The 21,568-nt window shown below is 37.2% G+C and overlaps 1 protein-coding gene across 5 annotated transcripts in view; it reads left to right on the forward strand.

The window, feature by feature from the left end:
- The window catches only part of LOC124158011 (inaD-like protein), a 211,335-nt gene that overhangs the window by 6,301 nt on the left and 183,466 nt on the right, over positions 1 to 21,568 (forward strand). For 4 of the 5 annotated variants that reach the window (XM_046533155.1, XM_046533158.1, XM_046533157.1 and 1 more), the window contains exons 3-4: positions 12,233 to 12,358; positions 18,641 to 18,661. The gene's annotated coding sequence lies outside the window, so the exon portion shown is untranslated. The remainder of the gene's footprint in view (positions 1 to 12,232; positions 12,359 to 18,640; positions 18,662 to 21,568) is intronic. The other variant, XM_046533156.1, reaches the window with a different exon arrangement.

Consider the following 21,568-nt stretch of genomic DNA (forward strand, 5'->3'; position numbering starts at 1 on the left):
ATATGAATTAATTGATGAGATCATTTTTTGCTCATGCAAAGTGCGGATGAGCATTGTCCCGTGGACTTTCATAAGCATTTTAGGCACTCACCTTGCACAAACCTTGTAGACGACTTGCTCAGGCAGCAACTGGAGGAGGAGGAACATAGATACACTCAGGTGTCATGGCGTAACAGGATTCCTTTCAACTGCAACTCCTTAGGAACCTCATTTTACAGACAACCATTATGATTTCTTGGTTAGTGTTTTGGAGACAAATAATTTAATAAGACTATCAGAGAGTTTTGCAAAAAAAGGCATTTACCAATGGGAAGATACCATACCAAAAACGTATATTTGCCGTAGAGATTGCCATAAACTTATATATGGCGTATGGAAAAGGCTGCTGAAGAATAATTTTGGGGTGCTGCTTTACATATGTTTTGGAAGAATATGGATTTTGAATACTGAGAAGAAATATAGAAGAATATGGGATATGTGGATAGGTTTAATAAAGTCCTAATGTTGTTTTAGATGAGAAGGTGAAAGTTATTTTTTTTAAGCAGGAGAATGAATAATGAAGGTTTCTTTTTTAATTTCATCATGTAGATACTTGGAAATAATGAAATAAAACTTTGTAAGGTTCACCTTCAGACCTGAAGATGTTACCACGTTGCAAAACCCGGGTCGTGCCCATATTAAAATAATAGTGAACCTTACATAGTTTTATTTCTTTATTTCCGATATGGAGAGGTTTCACAAAGTAAAACCTGAAGTTATCAGTTATATGTAGGTACTTTCTAATTCACGCTTGAGAGGTTAAAATGAAAAAGCATCTAGTTAATAAATCAAAGAGCCGGTAGAGGTTTTTGATTTAGAATATTTTAAGAGATTAAGGGAAGCTTAATTTTTTTAGAAAACAAAAATTTGATAAACATTGAAGTGTAAGGTTAAGGATGGATTATGAATTGGAAAGGAAAAGAGAGAGATGTATGTTAGGCAGAAGCTTTGCCAAACAGACTCCTTATCCTTACTGTGCAGAATAGTCCAGAGAAAGTAACTCTCCCCTTAGCCCTGAATTTTGGATGAAATATAGATATTGGTAAGAAAGAATGAGCAGAGAAGAGTAATCACAATTGAAGTTCAATAGGAAGGGAGGGAGGGTTTGTTATTGTGTTATAATGAACTGTGAAGGGGATGGCTCAGTTCTTCCGTTCTCAATTCCACATGTTCTTCAGCTTGGAAGTGGATTGAAACAGGTACCAAAAAGAATTAGTGGTAAAATAGTTGGAGCTTAAACTATTTCAAGCTTTTCTTTGAATAATTTACGTTACTCCCATTAAAAAGAGTGATGTTATGGATACTGTTGCTTTTGAGATTACTTGATATGTTATTTTTGGTAGTTTTCATAATGCAGTAGCAAAAATCATTAATTTCTCATAAAAATAAAGAAATGGAAATGAAACACTTCATTAAAAGCCAGATCCAAGAACCAAGACTGAGAACAGATGCCAGGAATCAGAATTGAAACAACAAAAATTCGGAACCATCCCATCCATAAAGTAATCAACAATGGAAAGTTGCAAGATGTAGGGGTGTCTGAACTATTTCTGATGGAGTGCAGGGAAACCTTGAATAGAGCCTGTGTTTGTGTGCTGATAGGAAGGGGTGGAGACTAAAATTTGGCTGAAAGAACATACAGTGCAACCTCGATATAACGACACCCCATGGTGCACTAATAAACACTCGCTATAGCGAATTATCGCTTTACCAGAGGTGGAGCAAATAATAGCCAATATACCAGTTGCGAACAGATATACAGGAACAGGAGTGGTGCGGCGACAGATAAACATCCATCTGATAAACGTAAGCATAAATCCAGGCGAAAGGCGATGTTTTTTTGCATCACTAAATTTCCTTACTCAAATAACGACTAACTATTCAAACAATTTATAAGCGCCGCACTGAATAAAAATCATGCAAAGCATGGTTTCGTCAATCATTATATTTATCGAACGACAGTTTACCACATAAATTTGAGACTGAGCACTCCATTAACTTCATTCCTAACAGATCGCTAGCAATTACAGAGGTTAAGGAGTCTTAATGAAAGTCTTCCGGCGGTGAAACCCTCGCTATGGCGAGAGCCAACACCATAGGGTCTCGTAAAAACGAATTTTTTAACATGCTTATTATAGGGTCAATTGGCGGTGCATCGGCTATCCCTCGTAATAGCGGGGGTGTCACAATAGCCCGTACTCGCTTTAACGAGGTTCCACTGTATGAAGGTGTGAGAATTTGTGTATGAAAAGACCTAGGGCAAATCTGCCCCTACTTGTGATGCTGATGGCTGGGGCCCAAGTTGAGTGAGTTAGGTGATAGTTGAAGAGAATGAGTTGGTAGTAGCTTTCATGCAGATATTGCTGAATTTGTTCGCTTGATAAGCTGCTGTGTTGCCTGTATAAAAGTGCAAGTGAACTCCCTTGGCTTGTAAAACCATTGGGTAAAGATTGTACCAACTACTTTTATAATTTAAGTAGGAACTGTGTATTCAAGTATACTGGGACTGGCCACGGTGATAACTTTTACGGAGTCACCCGCAATGCACAAATTGTGCGAAAAGTTGCGAAAAATCCAGAGAGGAAAAATCATTCTTCTTGACCGGGTTCGAATCCCAGTCAAGGGGAATGATTTTTCCTCTGTGGATTTTTCAAAGGAACTACGTATTTAGAAAAGGAAATATTAAAAATAAGAACTAGTGAAAAAAGTCCTCTTTTGCTCTTTAAACAAAACTACTGTTGTTTGAAAGTTAAGACAAAAGCTTCATTGCTACTCATGGCAACATAACGTCCCAGGGACAGCCCTGAATGCAACCCCCGGTGTAAATTTTTCCACTGGCACGGGACACCCCCCTCAGTACCTGGCATATGGTATAAATGAAGCATTGGGTGGATCAGTCAATAAATATTGTCCTGAGTATCCTCAATTTAATAAAATCCCAAATTTAATAAAAAAATAAAAATTGAATGTTTTGCAAAATGTAGTTAATTATTAGTAATTAATGGTGAGTTATATGGACAACTTTGTTGGCCACTTTGTGGAAGTCCATAGGACTGAAAAAATAGACTTTGAGTGCTGAAACCTTTGGGGTAATGAAGTTATTGTGGAAAAGTATAAAGTCTTAATTTTTCAGTGAAATGTACGGCATTGTGGTAGCCTAGTGGGTAGCGGGCATTGGGATACTGACCTGAGGGTACCAGGTTCAAATCCTGGGTGAAGCCAATGGACATCCCTAAACAAATACCCTCTAAGTTTGACGTGGCCAAGGTGAGGGAACTAATCCCCTTAACCTAAGTGTGTGACATTCACTCGTCTGTGGTTAAGTCTGGGCTGAGCTCTGTCATCAGCTATCCATACCAACTGCCTGGTTGAATCACTGAATGAGAGAGTGAAATAATGAATGCTGATTTTCAATATTAATAGGAGCCATACCCAAGATACTTTTCTGTGAATTATTGAATTTAATTTGAGGGAAATGGGGTTAGGAGGGCAATATTTGGTGACTTATCCACCCAAAGCTTTATTTACAAGGAGGGACCCTAAAAATGACTGGACGGAATTTAAAAAAAATGAAGAATTTATTTTTTTCTGTTGTGAAAATTAGTCACCTTCGAAGTACCTATTCTCCATTAACACTGGTGCATTGGTACAAACCTTTTTTTTTCACTTTGCAAAATGCCTTTGGTACTCATCCATGGCTCCCACTCTAACTAAAATATAAAATTCACGGTTTTTTGAGATTTTCATGGTATAGATGTCGTCAAATTCGCGGTTTTTAGTTAAACCATTTTAGGCAGAAATATTGATCGCGTAACGATCATTGGCTGCAGGTAAACTAAAAATTTAACAAACGCAACGGATGCCGTGACTGCAAGCGCAGCTCTCATGAAGCCACATATCGTTTGCAAAATTCAGCTCCCGCTATAGGTTGTGAGAGGGAAAATGGAGGTACCAGGGTGCCAGGGAAATTAAGAAGTGTCTGAATTTTCGCCAGGGTTAATGAACTCTTTGGTTACCTGTCTTCCGGCTTTGGTACAGGCTTAGGGTCAATGAGTCATCACGGCACACGGACAAATAATTGCGCTTAGAATATACTTGTGCAGATAAATGCGTGGACAGCGTCTGCGCATGACTGACCTTGAAACATGATCGACTTATCAATTTTTCTTTTGGATGAAGAGTTCTCGGGTTTTAACCCTTGGACCCGGCTGGAAACCCGAGAACTCTTCCTCCAGTCTATTCGCCGGGAAAACCTTAGATCCTTAATTTTCCTTTTGCTCTTTCAATCGTAGTTCCAAAATCAAGTTTGAAAGATTTTTAAGGTTTTAAGACGAAATTCATGGCCTTTTTCAGGTATTTTCACGGTAGACAAAGTTCACGGCTCATTCACGGTTTTAAGGTTTTCATAGTTGAGTGGGAATCCTGTCATCCTTTCCGAATCCTTGCAGATCTGCCTTCGATTCTATTTTCACCTCGGGAATTTCATTCAGAGGAGCAAAAAAAAATCACAATGTGTGAGATCTGGTGAATGACGTGGGTGAGGAAGTGCTGTATTATGGGATTTTTTCTAAAAATGGATTGATCAGGAGGCAATAAGCTGGGGATAACTTTTGCCATGATTCATCTCGTTTGCAAATCTTCAGCTAAAATGCGCTGTGTAGAACTCCACAAATAACCAGAGTGCTATCATACGCCTATCCTCTTACAAAAGGGCATGATTTTTCCCTCACGTTTTTATCAGTTCTGGACGTGGAAGGCCGGCCCAGTTGTTGAATGCATTCGATCGGCATGTTGCCACATTTAAATAGGGTAGTTTCCTTCATTAAAGGAAACGAAATACATTGATTGCTATTCGTTACCCACCATTAGGGTTTTCATAATATACAAATTATTTGGTTTTAGAAATACCAGTTTAAATGAATGGCAATGGTCAATTTTTACCTCATTTGAAAAAGGCCATATTGGCGCCCATGCGATTCCACTCCACTTGACGTCACAGGGACCTAGTTTCTACACGAGAGGATAGGAGTTTTACATTGTCTGAGATTACCAATGCATGCATGAGTCACAGAGCTCAGGGAAACATCTCTTAATAATCACTTATTGAAATTGTCTAAGGTCGGAAAGTTTCCTTCGTTTGATAAGGTAGTAATAATCCATATTTAAGCCAAGCACTACCTGCTAGCAGGGTACTCTGCTACCTGCTAGCAGCCTGCGTCGCATCAGCGCTCAAGCCTCGCCTCAAGGTCACCTCACAGGACGGCAGCGGGAACCAGAAATACGTCACACAGACTTTTCCCATCATTCCTACTTAGCCGTCGCGTTTTCCCGTGCTTGAAAATTTTCACTTTTCGTTTAATCGCGAAAAATAGATATTGTCATTCGAAAATCTAAGAGCTTGAAATACGTACTCCAGGTGTAATAATCTTTCGATTTAGGCAATAATAAAAAAATAATTGGAAACCACCCTATTGTGACTACCACTTGTACACTTGAGTTCTTTTCAAAGGGTGTTCTTTTTAAGCTGTAGATAACATATTAACTGAATCCTACACACTTTTAGCGAATAGAAAACAAGGTTTCAACACTGAATGCTGCTCTCGAATATCAACTCTTTCCAAAATGAAAGAGATCGACAACCTCTTAATGCTAAAAATGTCACAGGGGCTTGCTACAACCAACGAAAGCCATGCCATTTCTCATACTGACTCAGAAAGGATGATTTAACTCCGGGTTAGATGGGAGAATCCCAAATTATAAGATTGACGTGAGCAGTGATTTCCGTCCGGTTGTTTGAATTGTAAAAAAATAGTAGTTTTGTTGAAGAGGACTTTTGTTACTTGTTCTTATTTTCAATGTTTTCCTTTTCCAAATGCACAGTGTTCATATTTATATTATAAAAGAAGTTGGCACAATCGTCTCCCAAAAATTTTTCGTGAACCAATGGGGTGCAAGTGACCTCCCTCCCAGCACTGATGTTGAGAGGTGTTATGAGTACGTTCTTGCATCAGATTTGAGTATAGACCCTAAATATGCACATATTAGTCATCACATTTTCTTCCAAGCTTATGTATCCATTTGCTGAAGAAATCATTTATATGGAATTATGGAAAATTGCTGCGGAAATCTTCTTGTATGTAGATTTTGGTGTTTCCATTGTGTCCACAAGGGTGCCTTGTTTTAGATCTTTTTTTCTGGAAGCGAATTGCAATACCCTGCAAAAATATCTGCCAGTCTCAAATTTACTAATTTCATTTTTTTTTCAATGGTCAGCATTCTCTGTCATGATTTTAGCCTCAGAAATTTTGACATTTCATATGGAGATATCAAAATTATTGTTCATTTTTGTTCTGAGTGACCATATTTTTGTGTTAGCAAATTGATTTGCTCAAAATAAAAGCTATTTGCTTGACCAACTGAATAAACCTATTTGTTGCTAGTGGTATGCCAATTTTTCATCAACGAGGTTGCATTTCATTTTGACCCACAAGTTGCTCTTTGATGTAGTAAACATCCCATGGAACATCTTCACCTTTTTTTTCTATTTGTTCTATAAAGGCTTTCTTTTCCGATCAATGGCGAAGGAAAAAAGTGAGGATTCAACTTAATAAGATGGAGATATTAATAACTATTATTGCTGGTCTTGGAATTCAAATAAGAACTAAAATCGCCATTTTAAATTTTTTTAATTCACAAGCCAATAATGAAATAATCAAGGAACTCTTTGTGTATGACTTACCTGGAGAATTACTGACATTGACTGGAAAAATGTCTGTAATGGGTCATTTTGTGGAGAAATGGAGCGATAGACTGGCAAGCACTGTCGGTTGGCTATTTCATAGAAAAGTGCCATTGTGAAAAAAGGTCTGAAGGTAATTAATAAAATATAGGTACATATGTATATAAAAGCCATGATGAAATGTTTTTAGGAAATATGTTCATTTGATGTATCGTTAGCTGAAAATATGATCTTTTGGATCAAAAGGATGACTATTTTGTTTTGGTTGAAATTTGTAAAGAGACTCCAAAATTCTGTCTATAGATATTACATAGCTGATTTGAAAAAAGTCACATCTGTATCATTGATACAATATGGCAACTTTTGCAAGTGAATATAATTTGCTTTTGAGAAAAAAAAAACGTTGAAATTCGATGCTGTTGTTTCCACTCCTTTCCGCATGAAAATTTTTGTGACACATTTTCCAAAATTATTTTGCAAGAAATGTGAAATTTATGAAAGTACATAGTAGAGAAAAAAATAAGTAAAATTATAAAAAAACCGGGCATTTCACAGAGTGTTTGTCGGTAGGCCAAGTGTGACACGTAGGTGAATCAGTGTGTATTTAAGTCAATGGGCTTATAAAAATTGTTATCATAGTTCAATGAAACTGTAATTTCAAAAATAAAACTGACAAAGAGTGCTTTTAATGATAATAGGGACCACCTTAGACTCACTAGCCTCATATTTCATCCTGTGAAATCATATTTTTCCCGTAAGGTGTTAAAAACAACTGCCTAACCTTTTCTGGGGTTGAGTAGATGTGCCATTAGGAACCATATTTTACACTCATATTTTGTGGGCCTTAATTGGATGCTTAGAATAAGCAGATTAGGATTCTGGGTCTAAATATGCTTCCAAATTTTATCTAAATTTTAAGGGTTTTTTGACTGAAGTATTTATGAATTCTGATATCAAACATTAGTCAGTCTAGTTTCATGTGTAGGAAGTATTTGTCTCTACCTTCTACTGATCATCTGCTTCATGGACACTAGTCACGTAAATGAAGAGAGGACATGAAAACGCCACTAAAAAAAATGAAAAAAAAAAAAAGCCGCTTGATTCCCACGGAAAGAATATCAGATTTTATTTCATATTTTATGAATGTGAGTGTCCAATATTAGTGTTTTACAGTTAATTTAAAGTAATATAGCCAATTATCTTTCTCGTTATAATCATAAGTCAACAATTGTAAGATTGGTTGGATGCAGCTCTCCATTCCACTCATATCTTTTAGCCTTTTCATAGTTAATGACGCATTTCTTCTCCTTTACATCTTTTATAGCCTATCCTTTGTATATTATTCGGGGCTGTCCCTTGCCCTTTTTCCCTTCCACCTGTCCTTAAATTGTTTTCATCATACTTCATATTGCCTCATAAATAGGCCAACTAAGCCGTCCTTTCTTCTCCTTAAAGTTTGTAGAAGATTACTCTCCTCTCCCACTCTTCTTAGCATTTCCTCATTACTTTCCCAGTCAATCCATTGTATTTTCATCATTCTTAATTGGTGGCACCACATTTTGAATGCTTACACTCTGAATTTCTCTGCTGCTGTTAACTTTCATACCTCAGGCAGATGAATTTCCATAAAAAAATAGATATTCATCTGCCTAAACATTCTCTTTTCATCTATTATTGATGTGCCTTCAGACTGTGTCATTGCCTAAAGTGATTTAAAAAATGGCTCCCAAAATATCACTTGTGACTATCAGTGCATGCTTTTTTTGTTTTGTGTGTCCATCAAACATATCTCCTGTAGTTTTCGGAATTCAAAGGATTGAAAAAAATGTGTTTTGTGTACCCTAGCAGATTGAGTAGTCTCCAAGAAATCATGAAAACTCCTCTCTGCTACTGTCTGAATTTGTTTATGTAAAGTATACTGTTAATGTGTTTACTTTATTTATGTAATACCTTTGTGTGCCTTGGAAATGTGTTGCAGTGCTTTGGTGATGTTTTCACAGTCAGGGGCGCAGCTAAGAATTAAGGCTAGGGGGGGGGGGGGGGTTTAGGCGCAACTAATACTTATGGGTGTGGGGGTATTGCATACCCACTAGGGTAAGCAGGAGTTGTGCGGGCCCTCCTCCAGAAAAAAATTGAAGAATAACGGTTCAAAATGGCGAGTTTTATGGCTTTCTGAGGGATATGTGATAAATCCTAGCACCATTCTATAAGTAATACTGATCCAATTAAGTAAAATGAATTAAACTTAAAAATTTCTCTGAACTCTGGGGGAGTTTTTATCCCCCAAAACCCCCCCTCTCTGCACCACTGTTCGCAGTCACAGTAAAAGTTTGTTTTTCTCTAAATTGCTCAAATGGTATAAATATTAGTGACTTCTCACCTAGTTACTCTAAAATGGGCGAAAAACCTCTTATCAGTTGCTGTGTTTTGAGCACGCCACTTTCTTTTGGACCTTATTAATTTCATGGGCTAAATATTCAGTCCAGAATCCCATATGCCTCCAGTGCTTTTGAGATGTGGTTGAACAAGTGGTTTGATTTGTGTGTTTGATTGTGAGTTTAAAGTGTAGTTTGATTTGTGATGCTTTGCTGGGCTATATCTGCGGTCTGGGAATAGATTCTTCTAATACATCATTATAGGTCATGGAAGGAATGAAGGAAATGGGAGGGGGAAAAGGGGGATTTTCAGGACTTATGGAAATTATTTCATCGTTTTTAGAATCCTTAAAAATGAATATTTCCTAACCATCTCATTTGAATTCTAAAAATTACCTATGGTATTGAAGCCTAAAGTTTGGTTAGAGGGTACTTCATAGGTACTTCATGGCTTGTGCTGACAGGTGATTTTTAGTTGCCTATCATGTACGAATTTGCTTCACCTGAAATGGGATGGACAAGGGACAGGCTGTCTGGAGCCATAGCTGTAAGGAAGGGAATGATGTCATAGGCTAAGAGGATGTTTTTTATGTTTAAATTGGAATTTTATAATGATTAATTATGAACTTAATTTGCTCTTTTGTTTCTCATTGAAAGTGATGACTCAATCTCAACATTTACCAACCAAACTCAGACCAGTCTGAATTCAGACCAATCTTAAAGTGTGAGATGATTTCTTGCATCGTGTTCACCAACTTGGATTTTACATATTAATATCCACATACATATTGCTTATTTCATTTGATTCCCTTCCATGTGCTTTCTTCATTTGTCAGAGGATCTTTCCATTAAGTTTGGCTGAAGTGTAGTTTCTTATACCTATCAGGGGCGCAGCTAGGAATTAAGGCTGGGGGGGGTTTAGTTGCAACTAACACCGGGGTGTGTGGGGGTATGATATACCCACCAGGATAATTGGTAGGTGCGAGATTAATAGTAGGAATTTTAAAGATAATGGTTCAATACGGTGAGCTTTACGGCTTTCTGAGGGATATTTTCTTCATCCTTCGACTATTCTATTAGTAATATCAATCCAATTAATTAAAATGGGTTAAATTTAAAAATTTCTCTGAGCTCTGGGGGAGGGGGTTATCCCCCAAAACCCCCCCCCCCTCGCTGCGCCACTGATACCTATCATACATTATTATTCACATATTCCCTCCAGGTGATAAAGAAGGATAGTAATTCGCAACTGAGGTGGATCAGCTTGATGAGTTTATCACTCAGACAGCTCCCTTTTGGTTCTAGCTGACATTTCAGGCTGGTTTTGAAAATGGGCTGACTATGTCCACTTACTGACCAGCCTGTGTGGACCACTTCATTTGCAAACCTGACTGAGATGGTCGACCGATCTCAGTTCAGTTGGTAAACGTAGTGAATCTTGGATACTCAATGTTGTTTATGATATAATTTGGGGTGATTAAATTTGTGTGGATCCCCCTGGGGAGCCTGTAAAGCATTGAAGGCTCAGTCAACTTATTGCTGCATCAAATAATGTATTTTGGTTGCTAAATCGGAGAAAAATATTTTATTACTAGCTGCCTCTAATTTTCAATGGAAAAAAGCCTGTTCCCCATGTAGTCGTCCGAGTGTGAGTAGAATTTGGCCACAGTGGCAAATGAGTAAAGCCCTTGCTTGCTTATCCTGGGGTCACTGGTTGGAGTCCCACCTTATTGTGAGTGGGTTTTTAATCTCCCTTGGAAATGCTTGTGTGTAAATTTCTACCGATCAGGTCCATTGGAAAACCAAAACAAAGGCTATGTCTTCTGGAATTCCTGGGGAAAAACAGGTCAGGGAAGGAGTCATTTGATTAAAACAAAAGTGCATAGGAAGCCCTAAAGCCATCACCTTTTTTCTTCCCCAACTTAAATGTTTCATACTATGAGACACAACTCCCATTCTCCAATGAGCATCTGATCTCCTGCTCTCATAAAATAAGATGTGTGCAAAAAATGAGCAGGGGGAGAGATAGAAGAATCATGAGATAAGCGAGTGAGTATCTTGTTGCTAACCAAATATCTCGCTTAAAAATTTCCTTGGTTATCAAGGGATGTGAACATGTTCAGCGCGGACCACTTCTATTGTTATGGTGTGTGCAGAGTATGTTGACCAGAGGTAATCTGAGAGAATGAGAGTGCTCAAATGATTTTAGTAAAACATTTATTATGAATATTACTTTAATTACCCTTCTTTATGTATCTAAGAAAGCAGAGGAAGACGATAATATACACAGATGTCCACACAGAATACCTTGAAGTGTAACGGAGGCTTAGGAGTCTGCTTCTGGTAGACCTCTAAATAATCAGATGGTGCATGTGCAAATACACATATGCCGCTACACACTTAAATTCAACTTGATGCGATTCTTTAGAGTTATTAAGAGACTAGTCTCTTGAACACTTCTTGGTCCCTATAAATGACGCTGAGATGGCAATATAGGCCAGTGGAAAAGAGATATGTTCAGAACTTCTAAAAACTTGGAAAGTTAAAAACATGCGTGTAGAGTTCTTAGTGATCCTGGGTAGTTATGCCGTGTGGTGAATTTCTGATTATGATGAAAATATTTGTGCTGCCTTAACATTTTCTTAATGATGTGGGAGTGGCCCTTGGGATGGGGTTAACGGTTATTGGAGCCCCCTATATTTCCATTTCTTCTGGGCCTTCTTAATTTTTGACAGATTTTAGTGTTATGACATCACTGTAACTCTCTCTACTGACAGAACCATATCATTTATCCTTGATGGCTTATGAAAATAGAGTAATATTTACTAAATTTTGGCTCAAAAATTCCTGTTGGCCTGGAGTTCATTAAGTGTTCAGTAAGTGTGTAAATGAACACTTTTTGAAGAGTATTACCCCAAGATTAACTAATTTTTCAGCTGGAAAATTTTCTCTATAATTTTTGGTTCTGGCCTTTTCACATAGAGAGTTTTGTATATGAATTAATGTGTGTGTGTTACACATCATGGGCTTGAGCATTGCAGATCATTTATCTAATCGCCTTTCTTTTTTTGCCATGTAGGATAAAGTACATCCCAGGGAAGGCGGTTAAAGCGTACTTGGAGACGGTTGGTCATCAAGGTCTTGTTGGGGGAGTTGGAGGATTGGCTAAGAGGCCTATCATTCCACTGAAATTAGTCTCACCAAGGTAAATATTATCCCTCTTCCTCTTTTCCCCTTTCAACACTTAATTCTGAGTGAACAGCAAATAAAGACAGTTTTTTTTGTTCAAGTTTTAGGATATTTCATATGTTAAATCTCATCTTTTTATTGTGTTGCTAAAAATGACTTGTAAGATTTAAAAAAATTTCATTTCTTATTATGTACATTATTTTCATTATGTAATTTAATGTACCTATGTTTCTTTTTACTTGCCAGCTTCATTAATTAAATATCTATTCTCTTCAAGAAAAGGTGACTTTACAATGGGTGAAAATCGTTTATATATTTACAAAACAAGGAAAGTCAATTGGTTAGATATCACGGTTGGGTATTTTAATTTACTCTTTAATTTTAATTTACTCTTTAATTTTAATTTACTCTTTTCAGCATTTTCTCAGGCCTTGATTGAGAATTTCTTTTTGGCTTTGATTATCTAATTTTTTATTGATATGCTTGTGTCAGATTTATCAAATTATGTGAGGTTGCATTTGTCATAAAGATTTCATTCCATTCTCCATAGCATTTATTACAGAAGCACTTTCTTGCCATGTATCCTAATCTGACCAGAGAGTTTTGCCAATGTATCTGGATTTAGAAAAGTTCTGATATAAGCTTAAAAAAACTATCTTGGGAAAATTTTGGTAGCTATTGCTGCAGACAAAAAATTGTAAACTAAAGCCAACTGCATGGCTTTTAAGTATGAATTTTTACCTTAAATATCCATTGTTGGACGTAGGGGTTAAGATTGCTTTGCTGACTTTTAGTTCTGCTGATGAAAAGACTTCTGTATCTTTCTTTCAGAAGTAACAGATTTTCTTTAGTTTTTGTATTTGGTTCAAATTTTTTTTAAATTTACCCCCTCAAAAAAAATTATGTTCCAGTATTTGAGAACAGGAATCAAAAGGGAAGTGTTTTTCTTTATGAGTGAAACATTTAGTTTTGGTGGCAAAATTTTATTCTGGTATTATTGACATCAACAAATGCCATAATTGGTTATTTTTCCAAGTAATTAAAAGTTGCACAATTTTGATTTTATCAAAATTCTGTTGTCAGTTTTTTGTTCAGTGCTCCAAATTGTACTTTGGCAATGGATGCTACAAGGTGCATAATAGCTTATGAAACTCTTCATTAGTACTCCCTGAGTAATGTATAGAAAATATGCTCTGTTTAATTCATTTATTATCATTGTGTGTAGAAAATAATGAGGGAGTAATCAAAATGCAGCTTTAATTTTTTTTGTTTGTTTCCCTTGATTTTTTTTAAGCCATAAAAATGATTTTGTTTTAGCAATTGAATGAGGTGAAGTTTTGAGTAATGATATCAAATGCAATTCCTTACATGAAGGGCATTGGCAGGTATCTGATCCATGCATGAAGATTGCAATTGCAGCCCTTCCTTTGGCATCCCATTGTGTGTGAGATGAACAATTTTGATGGTAGAGAGTGTCGATGAGGATAAAAGTGAGGGTTATTTCATTCTTTCCGCTGACTCGACCTCAGTTAACTGCTCCCTACATAGCTCTTAAGCTTAAGTTAGTCATTAAAAAAGGCTTATATGAGCTGTTATAACAGAATAGCTGTATCACTTTGGTAGGAAATCTCCCTCACCAATCACTCCATACACATTGGGTAATCACAACTTGAACATTATACTGCTACACCTGGAAGTGATTGTGCATATTGTTCATTATATACCTTTGGAAAGTATTTAGGTGTATTTTCAGTTTGTCTTAATGGCCAGATCAACCCTGTATTTAGTTGTTTATTGTGATTGCTAGTCCTCCAGCTTTTCCCCTAAAAGTTCCTCGTATCTACTGAAATTCAGCATAGTTGTTTTATTTCTACCGTTAACCTATTTAATAGTTCTATGTTCATATATCATGTAGCTCTCTCGTATGTATCATAATATCTTGTACCTACAAGGCTGAAGTATTTACATGGTGAATGGAACCAATTGTAGCTTGGTTGTTGCTAAGACTGAGTAAGTTTTTAGTTCTGAAGAAAGTGAATAGTCTGAAGTATTTCTATTAATTTGGTACCACCTTAAGTCGATGAATTCTCTATTGTAGTGGTTATGGATATTGATGAAACTGATTACCATCTTGTACTTGGCATCTCACTAATATTCAAACCATTAACTTTCATGTTACCAATATGCATTGATTATCCAAACCAACCTGATTGAATCACTGTGTGGAAGAAGACGAGTGGTTTTGTCAAACTGTAGTTCCTCGTGTAATTACAAGTCTGTGGTTTCAAATCAGCTATCGATGGTCTTCTGCTGAAATGTGATTTGGTGCGAATAGTTATTGAAAAATTGCATTTCAAGCCTGGAGGCAGTTGGTTGACGAGGCCAGAAATCAGCTAGGATTTGAGTGAATAGGAATGAGTGAATGATTCTCAGGTTTAAAGCAGAAATGGAAAACCTCAATGGGTATGTTGAAGACTCAGGGCTGCATCCAGAAACCTCGCTATAGCGGAAGCTCTGCTGGGTACGTCATGAGGTGGTGAAGCAGCTGATATAGCGGCCAAGCTCCGCTACGTAAACGCCTGCTGCAAAGTCTAGTGAGTTCCAGACCATGCTACTCACTACAAGTAATATAGCAGCCGGATTTCGTCTGCTTATCATCTCGCATTTATAATCAATAATTGTTGATGTGTAATGGGATATAGGCTCATGATAACCATTTTTTATTATAAACAAAAATATAGTAGGAATGCTTCAATAACTGGCTTTGATGCCAATGAGTAAATATTTTACCTTGTTTCCATAAATTCTATTGAGAAAGAGACATTTTATTGATAATTTCCATTCATATTTGAAGCATAAAAAAAACATTTTCTGAACAAATATTACAAATCATGGCATACATACTTACGTGCGTACCTTCGTCACGCCCTCGTTCAGCTTAAATTTGACTTCCATCTCCTTCCGTGCCATAGTATTTAAAGAAAGGCTCAGAGCATCGGTTTTCTTGCACTCCAATACAGCTTTCCTATCAACAACTTCTTTTAGAATCAAATTCTTCTCCTGCGCTGAAATTTGACTTCCATCCCGTTTCCATTTTGTTTACTCCCTTATTTGTTATCACCCTTAGCTCCTCCTGATGTCTGCATCTGGGGGCAAATAATATTGCTGCATTTGCTCACATCATCAATCTAACCTCAAAATACATGTGGCAACACTGCCCCCCACCATTTTGGAATGGCGTAGTTTCTGGATATAGCACGCAGCAGAGCCTCCGCTGCAAGTTCACTGCTCGGTTTCTGGATGCCACCCTAAATCACGTATGACTGGAACAAGTATGAATGTGGTTGGAGGCCTTGGTTTCATGCTCAGCATTGGCACAGCTGTGAGTTTGATGTGTCATTGTGTAATGCTGGATGTTGTTGGTGCAGAGTTAAGGCGTGGGATAGTTCAAGAATGTTACAGTGATAGAAGTTCATGGGGAATTTGAATTGTGGGATTTGAACATATATGTGTGGGAAGGGTGCAGGATCCAATTTTGTAGGTTTGAGTTTGTGGGTGTGGTACAAATATTGAAAGAAGAGGTGTGGAGAAGTAAGTTCAAATTTATGAATATGAATAAATTTATCAGCTTGAATGTGAAACTTGTGTATGGATTAATAGTAAAGGTTATGTGTTTGTGTGGAAGAGGTTATTATGGAATATGGGCTCAAATGCTGAGTGAATGTGTGGGTGCTAGATGAGAAGGTGATATGTAGGTGAGGGGTTTGTTTGCAGTCTAGGGTTCAGGATGAGAATGTAGATTGTGGTTGTGGGATATGGGTGAAGGATAATAGTTTAAGGGGGCAAGGAAGTAATTAATAATAATATCGTCTGTAATCATCGTAACAAAGCAAGTGGTGCCAATGGAACCAGAAACACATGAGAGACCATTTATATCTATGTAGCATCATATATTTAAAAAAAATCCTGTGCCTTGTATCATTACTTTTACTTAATTATTTATTGAAAAAAGTGCCTGTTTTTCTTTTGTAAATTCACATTCCCAAACATTGAGTTCTTGATAATTCCGTAGTTTTCATTTCTATAATTTACTGTTATGATATCAAGAAGCTGTATATATTCCTAGCTGTTTGAAAAAAACAAATTGCTCATACTATGAAAATTCAAGAAGGCGTTGTAAACATTGAAAACCTGTGAAAACTTTGAAACCAGTTTGCACAATTGACAATTGGTTGGCACTGTTGTGTGCTGTAGTATCTAAGCAATGCAGGTATGTAGTTAGAAAACTTAGAGTAAATACTTACCTATATCATGGGCAATGTTGTTTGTAATTTACATACTTAGAGGAGCTAATTGTGCTCAGAGTAATATCAGCCCAGCTGTGGTTTAGGGAGGAGGAAAGACTCGCGTCTCTCGGCAGCTCTCGGCAGCAGCTGACAATTCATAATTCATATGCTCCTATGTGTGTCAAAATATACAATGTGGTATCTCTGTTTGGCTACAAGGATCTTTCTATTTTTTGTTGCTTTGTGTTGGTCTCTCCCCAGTGAGAAATGGGTGGTGGAGGCCACGTGGAATCCACGTTGAGTGGTGGATATTTGGTGGTGGTGGATATTGAGTGGTTGGACCCACGTGGAATCCACGTTGATTTCAAGTAGATTTGTGGTGATTAGCATAAAATGGTAAACAGAATTTCTAATTTGTGGAACTTAACTCTCTGGTGTGACATTGCGTCATTTATCATCCTGAAACCACGCTAGTTATGTGAAAATGTATCGCACATTCTATTTTTATATAATTAGTGGAAAGGCAGCCATGAGAGCACATGAAAAATCGTAGACACATATATAGAAGGTTTAGATATAGAGTGGTTGAGGTTTTAATGGTTTTAGGACAGCACCTACTGCTGTTTTAATTTTTCCACCAAATTTCCACGTGGGTTCCACGTTGATTCCACGACCAAAAACACGTGGTATCCACGTTAATTCTCCACGTGGGTTCCACGTGGATTCCACCACCCATTTCTCACTGGGTCTCATCAAGGCAAAGAAAACTGGATATCCAGCAGACAAAATGTACATAAATATCAATCAATATCGGTTATATGTATTTATGATATTCTTTCAGTACCTGAATTTTGTGAATTATGCATCACAGTGCATTGCTTATTTATTTTCAGTTGCATTATTGGCTTTGAAATTTGCTGAGGTTTGCATTGTTTACTGTAACTTCTTTCATTTTTATGTTATAAACAATTTGTTTTGTGCAAACAGTTAGGAATAGATATAGCTTCCTTATATCATTACTGTCATTTATGGGAACGAAAAATAGGGCAAAACATCGGGCAATCTTAATTTATGCGCACCAAAATGGGTACTTTTTTGAGAAGAAATTAAGTGCTAGAAATGTTATGGGGCAGAGGGTTGGTTAAAGTATATGATGCAAAATAGAAATAAGAGGTTTCTCTTATGCTTTTTATGCATTGATATTGGTTGCTTCATTTTGATGATAGAGCTCCTAAAACTTAAGTGTCCTGCTTTTTTTTTTTTCGCAACAGTACATATTTTTTTTCCAAAATTATGCACAATGGGACACTTACCTCAAAATAGGGTGCTTAACTCTGATCTCTGACTCTTAACTCTGACTCTTTGATCTGGTGACAGAACATGAAAATTTTTCACAAATATAGCAAGTACATATATTTAGAATAATAGTATATTTTTAATGATTATAACGAGGTAAGAGTGCAGCCAATAGACCTCCATCCTTTTCTGACTGTTCTCAATGTATTTTTTGTATTGAATACAAAATAACCTAAAGATATTGCTTATGTGTTTTGATTTTCATTTTTTTTCAACATTGGACATCCAGAGCCCCTGCCTTCATAATATAATGACTCTTGAATCTCTTGTTTACACTTGTGGAAATACGATTTTATCCACGAGTTGTCAAATCTGTCTCCAAATGGTACATATTTGCCTTCCTTTTCCATGACATTGTTAAGGGCTGGAAGGCGTCTTTTGCTCACTGCCACTGTACATATTGCACTGTTGGAATATATGAAACAATAGTAAGCTCTAAGAAAGCTGTAAATACAATGCTTAAGCATTTTGCACTACAAAATGGTGGTGGTATGCATGCTGTTAATATTCACATGAGGCGTGTTTTATAGTTTCTTGAAAAGATCTTACTTCTCATAATACTTTTTCTCCTTTCCTTTCTCCCTCAATCTTTGCTCTGATAATTATCACTCTTTTGTCTTGTACTCTTTACTCACTCTCACCTTTTGCCACCTCAGGATTTTTCCAGAATATTACCGGTGAGTGCCTTTTGGGCAGTGTTACCATGTGTGTGTGTGTGTGTAGGTGAATGGGTCTTTGCATTTTTTCTTGCATGCTTTGTTTCATTTACTCATGCATGACTTTTTGGCACTTCCACTTTGTTTGGATTTTCGAATTCACTTTAGAGACTAGAGAGGCCATTTTATAAAGCGGATGAGGGCTCAAGGGGAGCCCTTCGAGGATACAACACACCGGGGCCGGCAACCAAGACTTATACGCCCGATCACCCGGGGAGGGGCTGGAGAGGAAGGGGAAAGGAATAGAGGCGCCACCACGATAGGAGCTCGACAATGCCCCTGGGAGAGGAAAGGAGCGGAAGGAATGGGACAGGGAAAAACACCTCAAAGCTATAGAAGCAAAGAGGGCCCTACTATAAGCGAAACCAGGCAAAGCCATTAATGTTCTAACCATCTTGGAGGACCATTCTATGAGGAAGAACGATTCAATGATCAAATCGTTAGATAGGCTATTTTATTCAGTTGAGCTGAGCACTAGTTAACGGGCTCAATCACCAATCACCAAATTTCATTGTCTAGTGTGATAGAGTTTGAAAAATAGAGGGACCCGAGTTATTAAATTTTTTGATCCAGCACCAACTTCTCAGGCTATTGATGATGAAAAACCAATGGTCATCACTGTTTCACAGATTTTTAATTGAAAAACCGATGGCAGATAAGTTGATGATGTCTGAAACTCATGCCAAGTGGACCACTGCTTCTAAGCTTGTGCATGGGCCATGAGTGGTTCAGTGTGCTCTGGCGAGCTATTCACTCTTTCAATGAAAAGTTCTCCTTGATTAAGTTGGTGATGCAGTGCTCTAATGACATCACTAGTTCATGAATAGTGGGTGGAAACTTTTGCATTTTTCTTAGTTGGAACTTCATAGGGAATGGCTGACTGGGAATATGATTTTTTTGTCTTAACTCATCTTTTCCCTTCCACCAACCAAATTCTTTCAATGAATTGAGATTTTGGGTGTGAGTGAATGACCTCACTATCTACTGTTTGTTGAAGAGTTTACAAGTTTCATGGCCTATCTCAACTCTCTCTTTTCCCTGTTATCCATTATTCTTCTTTCTTCGGCTTTTCCCTTTTCGTTTGAAATGATAACTTCAGTGGAATGGGATCAAAAATGTAGAGTGAGTCTGGAATGGAAACTGGCCAAAGGTATCAGGAAAATGGTCATGAATGGATTTTCTGAGACTATCGATCATTTGTACTCAAATGTTTGGAGTGGAATATGCTCAGTATTGAGTCAAGAAAATTTCCCTTGAGCTCCCGTCTTTTACTCAAATTCCATTGTATATTTTCATCAGCAAATGAAAATGAATGGCTTTGCTGTTGTCCATGGCCTACCGATGATCACTTGTCATACTGCACCGTGCATATTGATCAACCTGCTAAGTCACAGCTTAGAAGAAGAAGGAGGAAATTTTTGAAAGCACCAATGTTCAACTTAAATTGATTTCTTGCTTACGTGATGAGGAAGGATGACAATAGGGTAGTTTCCTTCATCAAAGAAAACGATAGGCATTGATTGCGATTCGTTACCCACCATTAGTGTATTCATAATACACAAATTATTTGGTTTTTGAAATACCGGTTTAGACGAATGCAAGGGTCAAATTTTATCCTCATTTGAAAAAGGCCAGATTGGCGCCCATGCGATTCCACTCCGCGTGACGTCACAGGGACCTAGTTTCTACACGAGAGGATAGGAGTTATACATCGTCTGAGGTTACCAATGCATGCATGAGGCACAGAGCTCAGGGAAACATGTCTTAATAATCACCTATTAAAACTGGCTAAGGTCGGAAAGTTTTCTTCGTTTGATAAGGTATTAATAAACATTTTTTAAGCCAAGCGCTACCATTCAGCAAGGTACTCAGCTATCCGCTAGCATCCTGCGTCCTATCAGCGCTCAGAGCCTTGATCAAGGTCACTTCACAAGGAGAGAGGGGGAACCAGAAATGCGTCGCACGGACTTTCCTACTTACGCGTCGCGTTTTTGCGCGCTTGAAAATTTTCACTTTTCATTTAATCGCGAAAAATAGATATCGTCATTTAAAAATCTAAAAGCGCAAAATACGTACTCCAGGAGTAATAATCTTTCGATTTAGGCAATAAAAAAATAATAGGAAACCACCCTATTGCTTTTAACAACAATTTATTAACTACAAATGTCCGGTGGAGGAGACATCTATCAGTTATCTCTGAAAAAAAAGGAGCATCAAATTTTGAATAATAATAATTATAAATTTATTTCACTGTTGACAATTCATACATGGCTTAACACGTTGCGTACCGGGGTAAGCTAATGTTTAGAATATAACTTTACCCAATCAAACGTTATGATGCATCAATTCATTATGAATAACAAACAACAACTGAAAACGTACTAACGAATACGTATTGTATGCTTTAAAATTGTTTACGTTGACGCACCTAAATGTTGAGAATCTTCGTCATCCGTCCGGAACGTTCGGGAAAAAAATGACAAGAACTCTCGCCATCCGTATGCAATGTGTTAAAAGTCAGGATCAAGTCAATATAAAGTCATAGCTCTCAGTTTTCCTCAATAATAATATTAATTTAAGATATGCAAAATTAAGCAGGCTGCAAAATATGCACATATGCTGCAACCAATAAAAAACGTGAATTCAAATGTATCATCTAACTATTCTAAAACACTTTATCATATGTAGGCAGAAGTAGATTGAGCTCTTTTTGAACACAGAAAATGAGGCGCTCATTTCTCTTTCTTCAGGAATTTTGTTCCATAGGGTAGAGGTGGAGTGGCTGGGATGTTAAAGATAGAGAGAGATAGAGTAGTGATTGGAATGAATATTATTTCTTGAACTGATAAGGTGATTATGGTATGAAGA

This window comes from Ischnura elegans, chromosome 4 (genome assembly GCF_921293095.1).
Source record: "Ischnura elegans chromosome 4, ioIscEleg1.1, whole genome shotgun sequence".
Classification (NCBI taxonomy): Eukaryota; Metazoa; Arthropoda; class Insecta; order Odonata; family Coenagrionidae; genus Ischnura; species Ischnura elegans.